The sequence below is a fragment of the Calonectris borealis genome, chromosome 2, assembly GCF_964195595.1.
Source record: "Calonectris borealis chromosome 2, bCalBor7.hap1.2, whole genome shotgun sequence".
Classification (NCBI taxonomy): domain Eukaryota; kingdom Metazoa; phylum Chordata; class Aves; order Procellariiformes; family Procellariidae; genus Calonectris; species Calonectris borealis.
The window spans coordinates 11,764,973-11,786,082 of NC_134313.1; the positions used below are offsets into that span (position 1 = coordinate 11,764,973).

Genomic DNA, 21,110 nt, shown 5'->3' on the forward strand with positions numbered 1-21,110 from the left:
AAAGGACAAAAAAGGCCAGTGTGGGCATTCAGCCTCGAGCCTGGCACTCGGCGCATCTCCTCCCAACCTCACACCTACCAGGGGTGGTCTTGCTCTGGACCGATGCTGATGGAGAGTATCAGGATGGGATGCAAATACAGAAAAAGGTGAGGATGCGAAAAGAAATGTCGAATACTCTCCCAACCTCCATCACTTTGTGCTGTTAACTCTAAAAGCAAGAGTGCAAAGGAACACACTGCATGTGCAGGTACTTGGGTGCAGAGACTTTCCCATTTATCGTCATCAACCGAACTGCCCTAGGGAGTGGAGCAGAGTTGAGAGGCAGAAAGCCCGAGGAGGTTCCCGGTTCAGCTGCAACTCCCGAGGTTTCGATGTGATTATGCCTGTGACTCTCCCCCACAAGCTTTTTGGCACTGGGACCAACCCATGATATTGTTTCCATTCGTTCCTCCCTCTCAGCCGTGCCAGCACATGCCGGTTTGCCATGCAAGACCGCGAACTGGATTGGAGAACCAAATCTACAGAATAACAACCCGGGGGAGAGAAAAAATGGAGAGTCACGTCAGCTGGATGGGTTCCCCGTTGCGAGTGGGTTCAGCGACATCTTTCGCTGTTGGCAGCCTGAAATGGTTTTGGGTGCAGCAGTGCAGAAGGATGCCCGGATTTCACGATAACGCTGCTCGGCTGCCGAAGGGATGAGCCAGCGAACGTGGCCACAGGCTTTTATTTTTAGTGACTAGCTGTATTTATGTGCGCTATCAAAAAACTGGACTGAATTCAGCTAAGTGATCCCATTTTTCAGCTGACTGGCTTACTGGACGATCCCACAGCACCGGAGGAACCAGCTAGAAATACCGGCTGCAAACCCAAGGCAAGTTATTTCTGACTAGGTGCTAAAGAGTGAAACCCACGGCTGAAGCTCGGTATATACCGGGGACAACGCAGGCACAAACCATCAAAGGACACAAAGACTTCACCAGTTTCCCTGACCAACAAGCAGCGGAGGAGTAACGTGATGCTGATCCCTTCAAGTGCAGTTACCTTCTACGGCCTTGTATACACTTACGTGGGTCAGATATGTGTATTTATTTTATCATTTGCTGAAAGTATTCATGGCTATGTCCCAAAAAATGCAAAGATGTCCTTCAGTGCCCAGAAAGGCACATCCTGTGGGAAGATGCAAAAAAACCCCGTGCTTTGTCTCTGCAGCCGGCTTTGAGACTGATGCATCCCGCTAGCGGAAAGCGGGCACAGGCTCGATCTGCATTAATTAGCGACGGCCTTTAAAAAGGCCCTGAGCCACCCATTTTGGGAGGAATTTGTAACTGAGCGAGTGCTTAGACCTCCCCTCTACGCACACAACCATCCTTTGCTGCCCACACCACCGCGTGCTGGGTCAGCCTCTGTCCTCCACTCCCAGCTCCCGCCGCTCCGTGCCGAGGCCGGTGGGAGGTCCTGCACCCCACTTGCCCCTCCAGGTTAGCCGGGCTGGGGGTTGCCCTCATAGAATCATAGAATGGTTTGGGCTGGAAGGGACCTTTAGAGGTCATCTAGTCCAACCCTCCTGCCATGAGCAGGGACATCTTCATTGGGTTGCTCAGCAGGGACATCTTTATTGGGAGCTCAGACAGCTCTGAGCCATCCAACCTGACCTTGAATGTTTCCAGGGATGGGGCATCTACAACCTCTCTGGGCAACCTGTTCCTCCTCTTCCTCAAGGGAGACAAACGAGCAATGCACACACCCTAAAAGCACCTGAGCTGCCCTCTGATGGACCCAAAGCATGAGTGATGATGATGCAGGTCAGTGGAAAGATGTGGGGACAGGAGCGTGGCATTTAACCCAGTAACCCCAGTAATGCTGGGCACTGCCAAGCTGGAACCATTCCCGGGGAGCTTCCGAAACCTGGCTCTCTCCACTTGGTTTGGAGAGGGCAGAACAACTCACTCCTTGGCTCTGGCATTCATCGCCACCCCTCTTTTTCTAGCTAAGTACCCAGTTTGGGTTTTTGAGCTACCCTGGGGCCACAAGCTCTGGGAGGGACCTGCAGGACAGCAGTACCACAACGGGGGGACGTGACTTCTGCCCTGGAGATGTCTTTCACCACCACGGAGCCTGTGGGGAAATTGGGACAAGGGTTGAGACCCCCGCCCCAAACCACAGAGCGGCTCCGATGGGGCACCCACCCAGGGGTCCAGCAGGACAGCCCAGCGCGCGCAGGAAGGGCTTGGCCATCCAGGGCATCGCCGCCGCGCCGGCGTTAATCACCGCTCCGCGCCGCCCAGGGCTGTCAGGCGGGGTGAGCGCCGGTGAGAACAAGCCCTGGGGAAGAAACCCAGCTCTGAGTCCTGGCTTCGCAGCCCGGCTGCTACGCGGCGAAACAAAACGAGAGGCGCAGCTCACCCTCTCCGAAGCATACGCCCTTCCTAATGAGAGTTGACCCAGGAGCTATGCGGGAGTCGCGCCCATTCCCAGGTAGGCTTCAACGCCATCGAGAGCCAGCGCCGGAGCCAGGCAGCCTCCAAGAAAAGAGACACGAGTTGGAAATTTTGCTTTGATGCCGGCCCGCCAGCCAGCCTCGGCACCGGGGAGGAGGAGGAAGGACTGCCGGCACTCGCCCCGCTCCCCTGCGTGTGCGTACACGTGGGGCTGAGCTCAGCCAGAGATCCCAGGAGAGGGATGCAACAACTGCTGAGCAAGTGCGGAGTCATCAGCTGAGCCCTGCCCGATCAGGCAATGGGTGGCTGGCACGGCCCGAGCCCCCAGACGGCAGCCCAGTACCCGCCGCCGGACAAGAAAGACCGCGCAGGAGCTGGCGCGGCAAGGATGCTATGAAAGGATCACGTCGTACCACCGCGCATCGCCCTAAGACGTCGGTAGGAAAAACTCCATTATCTGCAGCTAAATCTGGGCAGAGCACAGTGCCAGGACCTCTCCTCACCCCAGAGAGGTTACGATCTAGGAGAACGAACATTTTTTATCAGTCTTGCCGCTGTTGTTAGCACAGTAATGATGTCAAGCATCGCCCAGCAGCAACAGCAAGGTTCAGGGCCTTGCATTAACCACAGTTGATCTAGCTCTAGAAAGCTGATAGTAGCAATGGGATCAGCATAAATACAAAGGTGATACGATGAAAAAGATTCCCCAATTAAATTCCTGACACTTGCATCTCTTCCCTTCCCTCACCCCCTCCTGTATCTCTTTTAATTCGCTTCCACAGATCTCAAAGCCCTTAAAAGACTACTTAAGCACTGTTAGCATCGTCATCCCGATGGAGAAACTGCAATTCAGAGAGGTTGAGCAACCCGTCCAACGTTGCCCAACAACCCGCTGGGAGAGGAGAAGGCAGGACTGGTTTAGCACAAGTCTATCCATCCCACCACGCTGCCTTGCTGCAGGGTACGAGTTACCGGCAGGCGAGCCGGGGCGGTGACGTGGCACCGCCGTATTTCCCAGGGTGGGGCGTGCCCCACCGCCACACAGGGTGGAAAGCAGTGGTCACTGTCCTTGCTAAGAGGATAGTCCGAAATACATGACTTGTTTCTTTTCTTTTTTTTTTTTTCCGCATCAGAAATGAGCTGTTTTTAAAGCTTAGGAATGCTGACTTTCTAGAGAGAGCAAGGGCTGTCAGAGGAGGTGGCAGGCGTGCCTCAGTTTCCCCATCCATGAAATAAGATCGATGCCTGCAGGTGTTTGCAAGCAAAAAAACACCAAAAAGCGCTGAGGATTTCTGTTCTGTTACCACTGTCCAGTCCCAAATCCTCTGTGTCCAAGGTCCAGGTTAAACAACTATGCGCCAGGGTGACCGGGAGAAGGCATTTCAGAGAAGCAAGAGAGACATGGTGTGGAGTGGACCTCACTGTACAGAGTTCCTATCAAAGCAATCAGGACCTCAGAGTTGCCCAAAGGTTGCAGAGCTGGATCCTTCCAGCAGCAGCAGACACAAAGCCAGCTGTGATGGTGCTCGACTGTTTGAGCCACTGGTACAGGTGACCATGGAGAATACTCCATGGTCAGCAGGTCCACCCTGACTGGAGGACCACCAAGATATAAGATGAAGCAAAGTATTTCTACTTGCCATATGTATTCTCCAGTGTGTTGTCAAGCAACTGCTGCTTCTCAGTCCAGGGCAGTGAATGTGCCAGGTGGAGAGAGCAGCCCCAAGTGTCTCTCACCTTTCTATAGACTTATTCGCTCTTCTTTAATTCCCCCACTTGCTCTAGTGGCTCCATTTTGTCCATTCCATGCCCTCATCTTCCTCATATTAGTTCATTTGGCCTTCTCGTAACCTCTTAAATTACCATACAAATGAACAATTAAAGGACCTTTAGAGGTCCTTCCAACCCAGACTATTCTATGATTCTATGATTACCATCATAGTGACTAAGGATGACGTGTCCAAAGGTCACCACCTCCAGAGAAGTCCACCAACTTGACCAAGAGGAAACTGGACAGGAGCTATCTACCAGCGATACCCATGACCAAAAATGAGCCTGATATACAGAGCATGGAGGACCACCTCTGCCCCAGCTCTTGCTGTTCAGCTATGGACCATGGGCACGAAGCAGCTTAGTGGCTTGGCTAATCCTGAAGTTGGGTACGGAAGCACTGCACCTGAGCATCCCAAACCCGGGATTGCTCTGCTAACCTCTTTACTGCTCAACTCACCATCACCCAGTCCTTCTAGGGAAAGAGGGTTTAACTAAAATTTCACAGTACAAGAAGCGCAATTGATATACTCTGTCCAAATGCATCCCAGCTGCTGAAGCATGACTAATTTTATCTAGTCTTTTAGGCACAGACTGACTGCTCTTCGGCGCTGTGCTGCACAAGAAACATGGGGGTCCCCCCTAACAGCTGGTCCCCGGCTAACTGACTGGACTAGGCTGCTTCCATCCTCATTACAGACCCTTAAAAACAGTGTTCTTTAAACACAGACCTTAACACTACCTTCAATAAAAACCTCTACTGTGTCTCTGTGGCTCAAATTCAACTGTAGCAGCTTCTTCTACGAGGTCGACAGTGCTGTTGCACCCACACCGCTCACTTCTGCCGGCAAACTCTCCAGCCGCCCAGCTTGTGCATCCACAGCCAACACGTAACGTTCGTCTTCGCATTACGGATCCAGCGTTACCGGTTTCCCCAACTTCCCAGGCCCTTTATGTGAAACTCCAGCAGCAGAGCCGAGAGCAGCGACGGCAGCAGCTGCCGCAAGCAGCCGGGTCGTGCACAGCACCGCATTCCTCCCCTGGGAACGGACAGCGTGAATAAACCTAAAAGCCGATTTTATTGCATCTTTCAAATTCTTAACAAGCCAACAAAAATTACTGCTGCCGCCTTTTTTTTTTTATTTCCCATTTTTAAAGCAACAAGGCTTTTAAAATCAATAGTTAATTTTTAAATGCCAGGATATTGTTAGATGCATCTGGGGATGGTTAATCAGAGGCACTAAAGAAATAATAAAAATAGTAAAAAAGGCAAAGTAAATTCCTCAGCAGGACACACAAGAGTTAGAGAGGGACTGTCCTCCTCCTCCCTGCCCAGACTCAAGTGCAGAAGAGCATCCACCCGCCCCGCTGCCCGTGCCGGCAGTGGGGCAGCGCTGTATGGGCAGGGTGGCCCAGGGCTCGCAGGACAGGCTCTTTGGGAAGGAGCCATTCAAACCTCAGCTGAGGCCACCTGCAGGGCCGAGGGCTTGCTGGGGAGGAGGCGCCGGCAGGTTTTCCCTCCCTGGCAGAGATAATACCAGGAGCAGCACACAAGCCTTTTTGGAAGGAGGCAGCTGCCCACGGCAGAGGAGCCTGGGAAGGGGTGGGATGCGGGGTGGGATGCAGAGCGCATCCCACGGGGAAGGACAGCCTTGCTCCAAAGCATCAACCTAAGCTCTTCCCCGGCTCCATCCTCCTTCCCAGCGCTGTGCCACACACATCTGCGCGGGGAGGGACGGCGTGGCGGAGTGCCAGCTCAACAACTCAAGAGGTGCAATTATCATTAAAGCCAAGCAGGCTGGAGCAGGGGAGAGGAGATGCCTCCCCACCAAATGAATAGGTTTAACGCTGCTCACATTCCTGCATTCCTCTGCCACAGTGTAGTGAATAAACCCTCACAAACTGCTAAGAACGAGGCGGTTTTGGTTAAGCCGTGCGAGCGTGCGGGTGTGTGTTTTGTAACCTTACACCTTTGCAGACAGAGCCCTGCTATGTTTGTAATCTAGGAGCTGAGGTTTTCCAGAGCCAGCTTGTGTAGCCAGGCAGAGACGTCAGCACATGCCTGTTTTATGGGAATAGCATCCCCACCACGAGTGTGCGGACATGGGACAGAAAGTGGACAGAGCCAAGCAGACACCTCGCTGGGCAGGGGTGCAGCACGGATCCCTGACCAAAGCACACACACAAAGTCACTTCTGATGATGTTACATCCAAAGCTTCTCACTATCTGCAGAGGATCTGGAAGTAATAATATTATTTATTCACCTTCTTACTGAAAAAATTAGTGGCTCCTTAGCCAAAGGTCAGAATCCAAAGGTCCTTCTGCTTGCCCTTGGCTCCTCAAACCTGCCTCTGACTGTACCACCTCTCGTCTCTTCAGAAACTCCAAAACCTCTCCCTTCCTACCTCTTCATCATCTGCCAGTTCAACTTCAGGCTTCCCTCCCCATGGGCCCTGCAGCTCCGGCCATGGTCCTTCTCCACCTCCCCTTCACCTCCACCAGAACACACACCTAGCCCTCCTCCTCACAGAATCTCCTCTCTACTCCAGACTGGTCTCTTCATGTTCAAAATTAAGTCTCAGGACATCTTTTGGATGCTCTTTTGTCCAGCATCCAAATCTGCTGTTGCCACCAAAGCTCTTATTTTCCCACATCACAGCCAATACAACTACCCCTCCCTGAGAAACGCAACTTCTCCTGCCCAAAAGGTATGCCACCGCATAGGTCATGTTTTCTATCCCACTTCACCTTCTCAAGGCTTGCCCTTTTCCCTATGTCATCACACAAGAGCTCCCTAACTTTCAAGGCATAACCCATGCCCTACAGTACCCACTATCTGCTCTTGACTCTTACAGTGTTGACTTCTACTTAGGAAGCTGGTCTCCTGGGCCAGTCAGTAGAAAGCGTCTTTGATACTGAATGATATTTTCTCCCTTCCTTTCTTGTCTGGTAGGAATTCCTCTCTAATGTCTGCCAAACCACCTCATCGACTTAATCAAAACTCTCCTTTGCTTTGACATTTACAAGAAAACTCAATAACTGTGAGGCTGCTGGTGTCCTGAGACACATCTGTCAAGATGATCAATAGTGCCGTAGCATTTTCATTTTACTCCCCCATCTGCATGTACCCAACCACAACCTTCCATCATTGATCCAGACCATAAGCTCCTTGGGGGATGGACAGCCTTTGATTCAACATTTGTACAAAGAACGATAGGCGCTGGGGGCACAGTTAGTGCTCCTAGTGTCACAGTGGTGTAAATAACACGTTTAAACACCCATCAAGGTTGAGATATCTGTTTGTACTAGGTATGATCCTCAGATTTAAAGCACAGAACATTGCCATGAAGTTACCCTAGGGCATTTCACAGTGCGCCAAGATCCAGGTGCCCTGTTGCTGCATCTAGTTACAACAACATCCTATTTGTTCCCAAACAAACCACAGCACAAAGCGTTCCCACCGGTTACTACTACTGTCTCTTGACACACCACTCTTGGTAGCATGGAAGGCATTCCATGATGATTTTTTGTATGTGTGGAAGAACACGGCACTGCCTTTGCTTGCAAGCACAAGCTCCACACTGAACTACTCGACCATGACTGCTCATCCATGACTGCACTTCAGCGACATTCTCATTCTCTCTACCAGACTGGAAATCACAGCATCATAGAATCACAGAATAGGCTGGTTTGGAAGGGACCTTTAAAGGTCATCTAGTCCAACTCTACTGCAATGAGCAGGGACATCTTCAACTAGATCAGGTTGCTCAAAGCCCTGTCCAACCTGTCCTTGAATGTTTCCAGGGATGGGGCATCTACCACTTCTCTGGGCAACCTGGTCCAGTGTTTCACCACCCTCATTGTAAAAAACTGCTTCCTTATATCTCGTCTAGAACTACCCTCTTTTAGTTTAAAACCATTCCCCCTTGTCCTGACCCAACAGGCCTTGCTAAAAAGCCTGCCCCCATCTTTCTGATAAGCCCCCTTTAAGTACTGAAAGGCCACAATAAGGTCTCCCCGGAGCCTTCTCCAGGCTGTACAACCCCAACTGTCTCAGCCTTTCCTCATCAGTGTCACTGTGCTCCCAGGGACCAGATCTCTGAATCTCAGCCATCCCTCCACTTTTGGCATCCAAAGGTGACCACTACCAAGCAGCCCCTGCTGTCGTTCAGCCCCAGGCATGGGGGCAACCCTGAGCAAGACCTCAGAGCGCTCCGGTCCAAACTCTGCCCACAGCTCCGGCCCCTACGTGTGCCTTGGCATCTCTGCTGTCAAATCAAGGACATACCCAACCAGCTGGGACCACAACCTGCGAGTATCACAGCTCCCACCCCGGGCAGCTCTGACACAGTCACAGCTTTGCACGGCTCTCTGGATGCTACTGGCAGATTGAAAGACATTGGGGGGAAAAAAAAAAAAAAACAAGCCCACGTGGAGGTGACTTTCCCTCCACTGACCAGAAGAGGCTTGCAAGGCAAGTTCTTCCACCAGGCTCCGGGGCTGGCCACGCAGCCCGGCACCGCCGGCTCGCTGACTGATGAAAATCCAACAGTCACATGAGACCTGTGCACTGCAGCACAAAAAGGAGATGCACACACAGCAGGGTTGGGTTTTTTCCCCCCTTTCTCACTCATCCTTTATTTGAACCTGGCCTGAACTGACGCTGTAATGAGAGAAGCCAGGCATAAACCACAGGCCTTACAGACCTTAGACATGACCTGAGAGCTCTCCCATCTCTTTTAGTGCGGCTCGCTGGGGCTGAGCCACATCTCTGCAGATTTGGGGTCGATTTGCCCCATGCGGAGGGACCCCCACGGCATCTCTGCTGCAGGAGGCTCTGCCTTCCCCGGTGGGAAGCATTTCCCACGGCCCACACCAGACATTTTGCACATATGCACTTGAAAATGTTTCTGGGGCAAGAGCTTGCGCCTATCGCCTTGCAGTTACCTGTCCTGTAGGTCAGCTACCAGCATTATTGATCAGCGTTTCGCCAAGGAGTGCAAGGCTGAAAACACTGTTCTCTGAGAAACAGCAAGATTCTGCTTGGTTGAACACAAACAACTCCCTTTGTTTTTATTAATGTAACAATTTCACGTTACAGTCATTTTCGGGCTCACTTTGATTATTTTGTACATCCAGTGCTTCACAGTTCACAGGTACAGCCAAAGGCGAGAAGGTCCCTCTAAGGCTCCGATGAGCAGGGATTTCACATGATCCAAGTGGGATGTGTCTACCTAGACATGTGCAGACAGACCCAGGCTTGCTCCGCTTGTGCCCAAAGCCAACTGGGACTCAATCCAGCTTAAGACAAAAGCCACGGAGCCACATTAGTACAGCACTCTGCCCAAGCTCATACGCCCAAAGTATGGGGGTGCCTTGGGCAAATGCCAACCAGACCTTTGATTTTGTCCTCCACAACAGTTACATGAGAATGGAAGGGTTATAAATCATCAACGACCCAGAAAATTCCTAATAACCATAACCAGTAACTATCAGAAAGAACAGATTTATGTGAACAAGTGTACTACTCTGCCCTGTTCAAATGGTGGCTTTCAAGCCATTTGGTCCTTGGGGAACCATGTGCCATATTGTACGGGTATGTGGAAAATAACACAAGAAATGCAACTCTACTGTCAGAAGACTTATATTTCCTTGAAAGGATCTCATATCTCCATCAAAAAAAATAATTTAGGAACCCACAAGGTGAGAAAGGTTTGGAGAACCAGTTAGAAGGTGCATAATGAAGGGAAATCCACCCTTGGATGGAAACAGCTGCTAAAAACCCAACCCAACCAAACAAAACCCCCACAACAGCCATGACCTCATGGCTATGGTTTGTGAGGAACAGTTTATTTAACAAAAAGGAAATTGTTCACAGGGAAGAAAGTGAGTTGAAATTTAGCCAATACAAAGATAAATGTGAATATACAAAGAAAGGCTTTAAGATCCTGAGTGATCATCAAAAGACACCTCCAGTAACGTGTGTCCTATAAAGGTGGGAAAACAGCCATTTGCTGCATCGCCAATGTCCTTGTGTACAGATGGCACCTGGAAGTGCCCGATGAACCATCCAAGCAGCCACCAGGCTCAATCACGTTTAGCTTGAACGCCTCAGTAAACACATGAGAAGAAATATTTCTAGACATACGTGGGTGACAAGACAACGATATACTGAAATAAAAGGAGCTGATAGTGTACTAGACTTTTCCCTTCTGTTGAAATAAAATTATACCCTATGCTGTGTTTATCTACTGAGGGCTTGGATTAGTTTCAAGATAGTTTAGAGGAAAAAATCAATGACCTTCTACACCTCAGCGTTTTTAGGGCTCTTGAAGCAGTTGACGTTTTTGGAGAGGAAAAAAAAAAAAACCGCAAACCTTTTTCATCTTATAAATCATGTGGATGCAACCTCAGAGGGTGAGGTGGACTGGGCTTAAACTCACCGTTCAGCTCCACGATGTGGTACGAGTCTAACACCTCATCGCTGCCAAAAACCAGGTCCCCTTTCCCCACTTCCCCAGAGCCATGGCTGGCTCTGGTGTTCACCAAACCTCCCCAGAAGCTGATGCGTCTCACCGAACAGCAGAAAGCTCACCCAGCATGGACACAAGCTCACTTTCTAACAGCACAGCGAGCTGTGGATGGATCAGTGCCGGAACCAGCAAAAGGGGTGAGGAGGGCTGGAGAAGTCAGCAGTACCGTCCCCTTTGGTGGCAGGAATGGTGACAGCGCAGCACCTCCCAGAACAGCCCATCACAGGGCCAACGAGCAGCACAAGGGAGAGGTGGACGAAGGGGAGGAGGAAGGGAAGACAATTAATATACAAAAGGCTCATTTTGGTTTTGGGAAACGGCCTATAATTAAAACCCCAAATCAGATGCAAATTTGGCAGCTGAAGAGAACGGTGCTGGGTTCTGTTTTGGTTTTGCTTGGGGTTTCTCAGCCTGATTGGCAGGACACTTGCAAGTAGCTTATGCTAAGGGAGATATCTCCGATTTTCCTTAAGAATTCCAAGCTGCTTCAAACAAACAGCAAAAACTATTCTCAGGTATCACCCATCCCCAGATTCCCTGACCAGACAAACACATTTTATTTTATCTCTGAAAAAATATTTTGCCACTCCCTACCTCTGCGTGAAGAAACCAACTAAGAAAAAGGAGAAGACAACTGCTTAGTCCAGGAGAAGAGAAACAGAATATGCACATGATGCTTTGAAAATTGCATAAAACACTCAAGTGGGCAAGAAAAGCAAGTGAGCTGGCAGGAAAGTTGCTCTCGCCCCTGGTGCCCTTCATGTCACAGTACTGGGTACGGGAGCGCGAAGCTCTGATCGCTCCTACAGATGCTGCAGCTGGTAACTCCCGCCTTGCAACCTGTGCGTGCCCCGCGCCGGGCTTTCTCTTCTCTTCATTAAACTACACTGAAACGCCCTTTCTGAAGTGGTTTGCCAGAAAGGGCTCCGACAGATTTGAGGTGTGGCTCCGCTGCCGCTCCGTTGATCCGAATTAGGGATGGTGCCCTTTGGGCCACGCTTTGCCTCCCGGCACCAGTGCTACTGCCCGTCAGCAGCACGGCCACGACCCAGCTCCGCGAGCAATCTTCTCCGATAGATTATCTTTTTTTTTTTTTTTTATAAATATATATAATTTCATTAAGGTTGCTTTTACTTGAACTAAATTCATCACAACTTGTCTATCAGCAGTAACATGCACAAAAAACCCACTCTGTACAACCAGGCTTTATTCCAGGTCAGCTGTCGCCTGTAACGCTGGCACGATGGTGCCGTGCATCCCACCCCTAGTCGAGCTGGACCACGTGTCCCTTGCGTGGCCAGGCTCAAAGGGACAATGCGGTGGCTGCAGCTGTAGGGCACAGACAGTACCAGCGACGGCAGGGGCAGACCATGCTCCGTGTGGGGCGTGGGGATGCAAGGACCAAGTTAGAAGTGATGAGTTTGGTGGAAAGACTTCACCGGGCATCGGAAATGCCCCTGAATGAGCACCCAGAAATTTGCAGCCCCGGGCGAGGGAGTAGGGATGTTTCAGCAGGGCTGAGTCAGGGCAGGGGCTGGCACGCAGCTCTGTGCCGCGGCAGCGCAGGCGAGGAGCCAAAGTTAAGGGGAAGGACAGAGGGGCTGGAGGCAAACGGCAGGTGCCCAAAGGAGGAGAGCGGCAGAGGCTGCGCCAGCTCCTCCTGCCCACAGGATGCCGGTGGCCCTGGGTGGCAGAGGGAGGACAAGTCACCGGTGGGAGAACACCAGCACCGCGCGGGAAGCAAAGCTGGATACACCAACCTGCAGCACACAGGACCTCGTGGCCCAGCACGCCCCACGCACAGCTCCTGCTCCCTGAAGATCTTTGTCCCACGGACCACGTGAATTCAGACATTGCAGACTCTGGAAGATTTCTGGTGGAAAAGATCGCCGGATCTCTCATTCTTTTAGGCAAATTTTGGTGGTCCTCTATATTTTGGCTTCGCTCCAAGATACCACGAGTATGCAGAGCATGCTTCAAACAGAGAAGGAAGCATTGCAGAACAAGAGACTTGCAGAAAAACAAGCAGTAAAAAACAAAGCAATTAAGTTTCCAAACCATCAGAAAATAGAGCGAGGATGGCAGAATCCTACAAAAGGTTTAAGAGCGGCAAGAATTAAAACACAGGGATAAATGGGAAGGGTATGAAGGAGCCTCACTGCAGCGTGAGGATGTTACAGAGACAGGGGAAAACAGATGAAGCGAGTACCACGGGGGCAAATCAGGCAGCATGCAGCCACGATTCATTGGATTAAACATCTGAGGTGGGATGAAAATACCTCAGTGAATGACACAGTAAAATCCACTCAGTCACTTTAAAAAAAAAAAAAACTGTGTAATTCATGTATAATAATGTCATCTGTTGCTGACACAAGACCTGAGGCCGCAGTTCAGCAGGATGCTGGCAGGGGCTCTGCAGCCCCCGCTGCCACTGCAGGACCTCTGCGAGGTGGCACGATGTGCTGATGCTCGGCCTGTCCAGGTCTGCTCAAAAACGGTGCCGGGTAAAGTCACGTCAGGCATCATCCATGTGCCCCGCTAATTTTGCACCCGATCCAGTATCATCTGTCCTCCTGCGGCTGGCGTGAAGCCAGCCCAAACAGAGCAAACCAAGTTCAGCTCGATCCCACAGAGAGGCAACTGAATGCCCAGGGCTGATCTGGATCAAAGCCACGCTGCTGGCTCACCCCGCGGTGCCAGCAACGGGTTGTAACCGTGGTGAAACCAGCGCCTGAGAAGGGCACAGGAGCAGAAAACAGCACAGCACCCAGTTTTGCTGCCCGAGAGCAGGTTCACACGGAGGAGGAACGCAACAAGACGGTAGCTGCTGCTGTTGGTTTACAACCCGGAACACTGGGGAACAGCGGGTGTAAAAGAAATTAGGTTACAGTTTTGTCACGTTTTATTGTTTTCTGCATAAACCAAGTTTGAGTATTAAGAAAGACAGAAAAAAAAAGAAAAAAAAAACAGCAAAAATGTTAAATGATAAATGTGTTTCAAAGAAACAGTGCTCCCAAAATAAGCCACAAGAAGTCTCGCTGCTAACTCAACTTTGCGGAGAAATATATTCAGCAACCAAAAAATAAAAGAAATGCTGTATTCCCCACACCTCTTTCACTCTTTGCTTTTCAACAAGATGCTGACTCCAAAGACCAGCTGGAGCCATTTGGATGCTAATAGTATGAAGCATCTGCAACCTAAGAAATAAACCATTTTGTGAACCAACACGCCCACCTAATGCACTCCCTCCTTTTGCTCTTTCAGCAAATGGCTTTACACCCACCTTTCCCAAGCATAACTCTTCCATCTCAGTGTTCTTCTCTGGACGTGAACCCATCCAAACTCCCCCTCTCCCCAGCTCCCTTTCCCGTAGGCACTGCAAACCGCCGGAGGCTCATCTCCAGGCGGGAGCAGCTGCAAGATCTCAAAACACTTCGACGTTTGATTTTTTTTTGGTTTTTTTTTAAAATACAATTTTCTTCGGAAATTATTTCAGTGGGGTCACAGTTGGCCTGTTTACTGCTTCACCCACCCGAAAAAGCACCGCTCCTCTGTGAACCCAATAATGCATGTGGGGCATCTCTGGAGACCCTCTCACCGACATGGCCCCGAGCATTTCACACAGCAGCATGCGAAGAGCCACCAAGCCCCCACGTGTAAGAGAGGAGATGCTGGAGGTGACTCACCCCAGCCACTGTTGGGGTGACATCTCGGCCAGGGAGCCTCCGCTGGCAGCACTGGCAGTCCCTGCGTACCACCCACTCAATACTTGTTGACCTTGCCTACAGCGGCAGCCTTCAAGCTGTGACTCCCTGCAGCTTCCACGGAGCAGGAATGCTTTCCAAACACAACAATTTGGAAAAGCTTCGGACCTAATCTCAACCAACCTTCATGTGCAAATTCCATGTCCAAAAGAGGTGCCACTTGGACGAGGTGATGCTCGCGCTTTGAAGGACTCTGCTGGCATCTCCATGCAGGGTGGGCAGCACACCCAGTGAAGAAGGGTTGGGCTGAGAGGGGGTATCTGTCACTATCGGTATCCCTCGGGGTATCACCGAGGGAAGGCAGCGTGGTAGCACAAGGCCAACGTGTTGCACAGAAGCCCGGAGCGTGTCAGCTGCAGGGCTGGGAAACGGAAAGCAATCTGGGAGGGGAAGAGAGGAGAGATCGCACAGGGAGGAAAAGTGCAGCGAGTGGTAAATTTGGACGTATTCCCAGTTTCCAAAGGAGGGGGCTCAGCCAGACAAAACACACGTTTCCCCTGCAGAGCTTCCCCAAAGCCCCCAGCCACTGCTGCTGATCCTCCCTGCTTCGATGCTCGCCGCTGCGGCATCCGCAACAGGCAGTGATGCTGCGGGCTCATGTGCATGCCCGAAAGTGCCTGCAACCATCACCAACCAGTCTGCTGGACATCCAACTGCAAAAGTAGCATGCCCGCAAAGTCACACATGTGCAAAAAAAATAGCTGAAATCGGGATTCCTGCTCCTTCAATCAGCTTTTAACTGCTAAGGTGAAACAGGATAGATGCTCAACAGGAGTTGCGCTTGAAAACGTCAGAGGTGCAATGGGCATTTTTGTAGAAATCTTCCTTTTTTCAACAAATGTATCTTTGAAATCAAAAGCAGCCTGCGGTAAGACACGGGAAAACCTGAGATAACAGCAATGATCCAACCGGCACGCACCGCTCGACACAGCAAAGGCAAAAGCATTTAAACTCAATAAAGTTAACAGCATACCTTGGAAGTTTTTAAGTGAACAAAAAGCTAAAGAAACATAAATCAAAAAGACTCAAAATTATCAGCAGAGATGGACAGAAAACAGAAAGAGAAATGGAAAGAGGGGAGAGTAAATCTTCACTGATCGCACCGGCTGTTTGCAGGGGGCTATGGGGAATATTTCAGCACCTTCCTTCAAACGACAACACTATTTATTTTATGAATGTGACTGAGCAAACTGGCACAGCCCTGCCATTGCTAAACCTTTTTATAAACCCCTGTTTTACCATACTAAATACCGGCAGTTTATGGGCAAACTGTCTGGCGGGCTCCTGCCCAGGGAGCAGCAGGCTTGGCGCTTCGTCCAGGGAGCTCCGGCAAATGCTCCGGCCGTGGGTCTCTACCCTGACTCCAGGCTGCTGGAAAGACATCAACCCTTATAAGAGGGGTGTTGTAAAAAAACCAGAGCTCGGAGTGTTGTAAAAAAAGCTGAGCTCATCCGGGGAAGGCGAAGTCCGTTTCGGTCTGGGAAGGCTCCCACCACATTTTTTTAAATCACAGTCGTGCACAGGGAGGCACCCGGGCACAGTGCTGGAGCATCGGCTCCTGCGTGTATCCTCCGTGGTTGAGCATCGTGGGGATGAGCAACAGCCCCGGCATCTGTTACACAACACCAGGCTGTTTATGTTTTTAACTAAAATGCTGAAAACACAGGGAGGTGGAAAACATCCACTGCAAGCTAGCGTATTAACCAGCCAGAAAGGATGCATATGGTGGCTGCCCCCTCCACACCATATAGTACCCCAATATCCTGCCAAATCCACATGGTTTGGATTAGCAATGCATCCTCTGGAGAAACAGCCCCGGTTTGGGATGCAGGCAGGGCATGGTGCTCCCCTGGAGCACGGCAGAGAAGGGGAAGTGCACCCCAGCTGCCAGCCCTCATCTGTCGTCAGATGGGCATGGATTTGGGGAAAGCACAGTCCATCTCCCGGACCTCAAATGCTGGATAATGCAGGTTTGATGGGATATCCTGGGAAGTCCTTCACCGGAGCACCCAAGCCATTCTGTGCCAGCTGAGTCGCTTCATCTACCCACTGTGCAGCGCTGGCCATGTGTGTTTGAACAGCATCCAAGCTGGGATGGATGAGCCCTCTCTAGGCTCTACCACGCTCAGAAAACAGCTCTGGTCTGACAAAACTCATCAGCCAAAAAATTGGTCCAGGACTCTACTTTTTGCCCACAGGCTTCTCTCCTCCTCTCTCGGACTGAAGCAAAAAGGCATGGGGGGATGCTGGGGATGCTCAGCAGCCCAGGTCTTGCAGATGGGCACAGCGAGAGATGAGATGAGGAGGATGAGCATTTCTTTGGTCCATCTGAACCCAGAGAGCATCTCCTGCACTGCTGCACTCCTGCTACTCCTCTCAACAACTTTATTCACCAACTGCAAGTAAAGCTCCAGCTCCAGCACAGATTCAGAGGCCTGTGAGATATTTCCAGATTTTTTTTTTTTTTTTTTTCCTTTCTGGCTGCATATTTCTGGCTAAGTCAACAGATCCAGTCATTGCTGTTACACATTGTCCTCAGTCAGAGAGCTATTTTTGCTCATGGTAAAAGAAACTGCAGTTCTTTCTGATTAACTCCACAGAAATGTCCATTGCTCACACAGGAGTCTGTAAAGCTGGCTTGAACTAATCATCAAATTAGTTTAAAACAATTACGTTTTGAGGATGAGCATCCTCTGGCATCCAAAATATCATTCTGAGGTTTTTATTCACTTTTAATGTTATTTTTTGTTTTACTGTCGCCATCAGGTTAATCACAGACAGAACAGAAACATCATCAAAACCAGTCAGCCCATCGTGGTATAACCCAAAATAACAAAATTAGTTTCCGTAACCGGCTTCTCTGCAGAAGCAACGTATCCTATTCCAGTCTTGGCTCTGTACGTGCCTCGTGATTCAGTTTTGAGGGGAAGAAGTCCACAAAGAAGCTGCATGGGTTAGTGCAAACCCCAAAACTGCATCATGCAAAAGGCAATAAAGAGCTGACCCCAAAGATGATGTGGCAAGCGAGGCGCTTTGGCTTGCAGCAAGCTTGCCCAGCTGGCCAGGCATGGCCTCTCACTGGTGGTCCAGTACAGGATAACTCATCCTGACGACAGGAGGAATGGGTTTCAGCAAGTAAGCACACACTACCTGACAGACAGACACAAAAAGACCCTAAGCAGGACTTACAGCATAAAGAAGCAGCCAAGGCTGTCAAGCCGAAGTGTTGCGCAGTGCCTCTTTGCGCTCCGTTCCCCCAAATTTGACAACATAAGGAAATGAGGCTGCAGGCACTTCCACCACCAGCTGGACTTCCACAGGAGCACAATGCCCGTGCCGACAGTTTGAAGTTGACCCAGGGTCAGTGCAGCTCCCCGATGGGGAAACAGCCCTGCGGGGCTCCACATGCAGCACGGTGACTCTCTTCTCTTCTCCTTTCCCTTTTGTCGAAGCATCGCTTGAAGCAAAAGCCTGAAAACGCATTAACCAGGGAAGAAAAGCAACCACGTTATGAAGTGAGCACACAAAGCACACCGTGACATTTACAAGTGAGGTTGGTCTTACTCATTTGTATTTCAAAGGCCAGGTTGACACAAGACATTTTTCTTATTCTAACTTCATCTGTGAAGGGAATAATACGTATTTTTGAGTGTTGTTGCCATAGCGTCAGCCAGAGCCTTCCTGCAGAGGCAGCCAGAACGACATTCAACCTGCCTCGCTTGGAGAACCGAAGGTCGAACCTGAGAAAATCCCCCTTCGGCTGATATGACCCACACTGATTTCGGGAGGCTTGCTCATGCCAATACATTCACCGACCCATCCTAAACTCCCTATGGTTTGAGCGAATATTAAGCTAATCGTGTTGAATGTTTTCCCTCCTTCAGTAATTTCACACTGGCAAAACCTTTCCATCTTCAGAGCTCCCACCAACTGAAGGTGACATTTAGTGACAAAACTCAGGCTCAATGTTTTAAGACCTTTGTGGCCTCTATCAAACTGTAAGGTCTCCTCTTTTGCAGAAAAATGGTATTTTTGATCCAACGACCAGTAACAACCCCAGCAGAGGGGATGGAGGACCACCAGTGCTGATCAGTCACGACTCTGGTAGTGGCAAGCTGCGGTGCTCTTTAGACCAAGAGCTGCCTCTTCCTTCAGCCCAGCATGTAAAACTGAGCTGAAATCCAGTTTACAGCCTGCCCTGTCATATCAGACCCATCAAGACCCTGGTTGGAAGTGGCCATACCCTGCTCTGGTCTAACGCCTGCCTCAGCTGATGACCTCAAAACTGGCAGTCGAGGTACATGGTGCATTTAGCTCGAACAACTTCAGCCTCGTATCCTCCTCCTAGCAAAAACCCAACTGTCTCAAAGGAACAACCCATCCTCTCCACTCCACACCACACACATTTTTATGTGCCTGTTTTCAGGTCATCAATCTAGAAACTCCAGAGCTTCTTGGAAACCTTTACTTGCCTACAACAAAGCCCATCACAATTCAGCTGGACTGTGATTCACATTAGGCAAATATGTAAAATGACACAGTCACAACAGGACAGTCTCCATCTCCATGGTAGATACCATCATGACCATGCGGAGGTCTTAAAGAGATGCCACCATAACAAAGGCCATAAGTGTCCATTCAAGGAGAAAGTCCTCTTCCAAGCAGGACCAAAAGATGGGTGCATTAAGTGGGCATTTTGCTCCACAAGCTCCTTCAGGTTGGAGCTGACCATGAGGCTCCACTTTTACTCCATGACTCAAACTGTGGTTAACTCCAGCTCCTCTTCTGCCCCAAAAGCATGTTGGCACCATTGGAGTCCTTCTACCCTGTTACTAAGTTCATGCACATGACCCTAGCAGGCACACTAGGAAAGCAAAGTAGCAAAGTAAGGTGCCTAAGAAACGACAGGGGAACCAGCTTGCCCCTATTAATGATCTCCATATCCAAATCAAGATTTTCTTGTTGAGTCTTCCATCCAGTGTAGAGTTCCTCCCCGTGATCTTTTTCTCCACCCACACCACCACACACTCCACCTCTGCCCCAGCTGCTGCCTCCAGCTTTCATCCACACCCGAGAGAATGCAAGCACCCCGGTCTCGTTCCAGCATGTTTCCCCTCCTCTTTCAGGACAGTTTTATCCCCATTTTTAAAGCCATTTTCCCCATATATGCTTTGACCACATTTGTGGACCCATGCCTGTTTGCACACACGCAGTCGACGAGCATCTGTAACTCAGAGATTTGGGGGCTTCCACCTAGCAGCTACAAAGCCCACGCACCCCTCACCTACAGGCAACTGAAATGGTGCTGGATGGTTCATGTCTTCTCTTGCCCAGGTGGAGCAATGGTCTAATTTGGGGATGAAGGGAAGCGAACTGGGACAGGTCACAGAGAGGTCTGGCAATGGACTGGTTGGACCCGACACATCTGACCTGAGATCCCACCACAAAAGTGAGACTGATTTCCTCGTGACAGCGCAGGCAAGACAGGCTGTATATAAACCACACACAGTAATGCGTACACACACAGAGCTATATATAAGATATATATAAAGTATACACCAAAATAACACCAAGGACTATGGATGCCAAAGCAGGGATAAAATTAGCTTACTAAAGAAGTGGCAAAATCTTATAAGATCATGGAAAAAAAGCCTATTTTGAACAGTAATGATCGCATTTCAAAAATAGTGGATATTCTTGGCTTGGAGCCCTACATACCACAAGAGACGACGATCAAGTCAGATCTCATGAGAGTAAAATCAGCCAGAAAGTCCATGGGAGATATCCCAGGAAAAACAAGGATTGCATGCATTAGGGCGCTGCAGCAAATTATTTCCTAATCATCCGTGCATCACGGAGTGCACCAGCGTGCTCTCTAACCCAGCATGCTGCTGAAATGCGATTTTCTTAAAATCACGCAGCCCTGACATGGCAAAAATCAGCAGAACCTCAGAAATAACTTTTAAAAATCCATTCCTTGAAGGCTAGTCCAACATTAACTAGACAAAAAGTAACGTTGGCAAGGAATGCCAGGATGCCATCCTTGAGACTTAACCTAGATAAGGCAAAAATGTCGATAATGTCAAATGCATATAAATCACACTAGAGTAATACTGTAGTTAGCTCAATGACTTCATAAAAATCAAGTTATGGTGCAAAACAAGGCTGAAAATGAATAAAAATGGGTTGGAGGGTTTTTATCACAATTGGATAATGTGCCCAAGGGCATCGAAGGGGGCACGTGAGCATCCCAGGGCTGGGAAGCATTTAACAACTCCTCTAGAAAGATAAGACTAATAAATACAAGGTCGTACTTACCTGTAATAAAGCATACTACAAATATTAAACAGTAATTAATCAAATTCAAACAAAGACAATACTTATACTGAGCAATAATGGATGTAAAACATAATCAGAATCACTGCCCCCAAAACCTGTTAACACCATGGGCAAGCACGGCGCATCTGAAGAGGCACGCTCTGCTCCATACTTTATGGACATCAGGACTTTTATCACAAAACCTTGGGTAAAATCCCTCCCCAGTGCTTTCCGAAAAGAAATCTGCGCCCGAGACACGAACACGGCTCTGAGCATCGTTTGCCCA

The 21,110-nt window shown here is 49.8% G+C and overlaps 1 long non-coding RNA gene across 2 annotated transcripts in view; it reads right to left on the reverse strand.

Annotated features, from left to right (window-relative positions):
- The window catches only part of LOC142078522 (uncharacterized), a 66,553-nt gene that overhangs the window by 11,401 nt on the left and 34,042 nt on the right, over positions 1-21,110 (reverse strand). The window contains exon 3 of one of the 2 annotated variants that reach the window (XR_012672253.1): positions 11,000-17,977. The exons of the other annotated variant lie outside the window; for it this stretch is intronic. This is a non-coding gene — a long non-coding RNA (uncharacterized LOC142078522). Of the gene's footprint in view, positions 1-10,999; positions 17,978-21,110 lie in introns of those variants that run through there. 2 annotated transcript variants of the gene reach the window in all.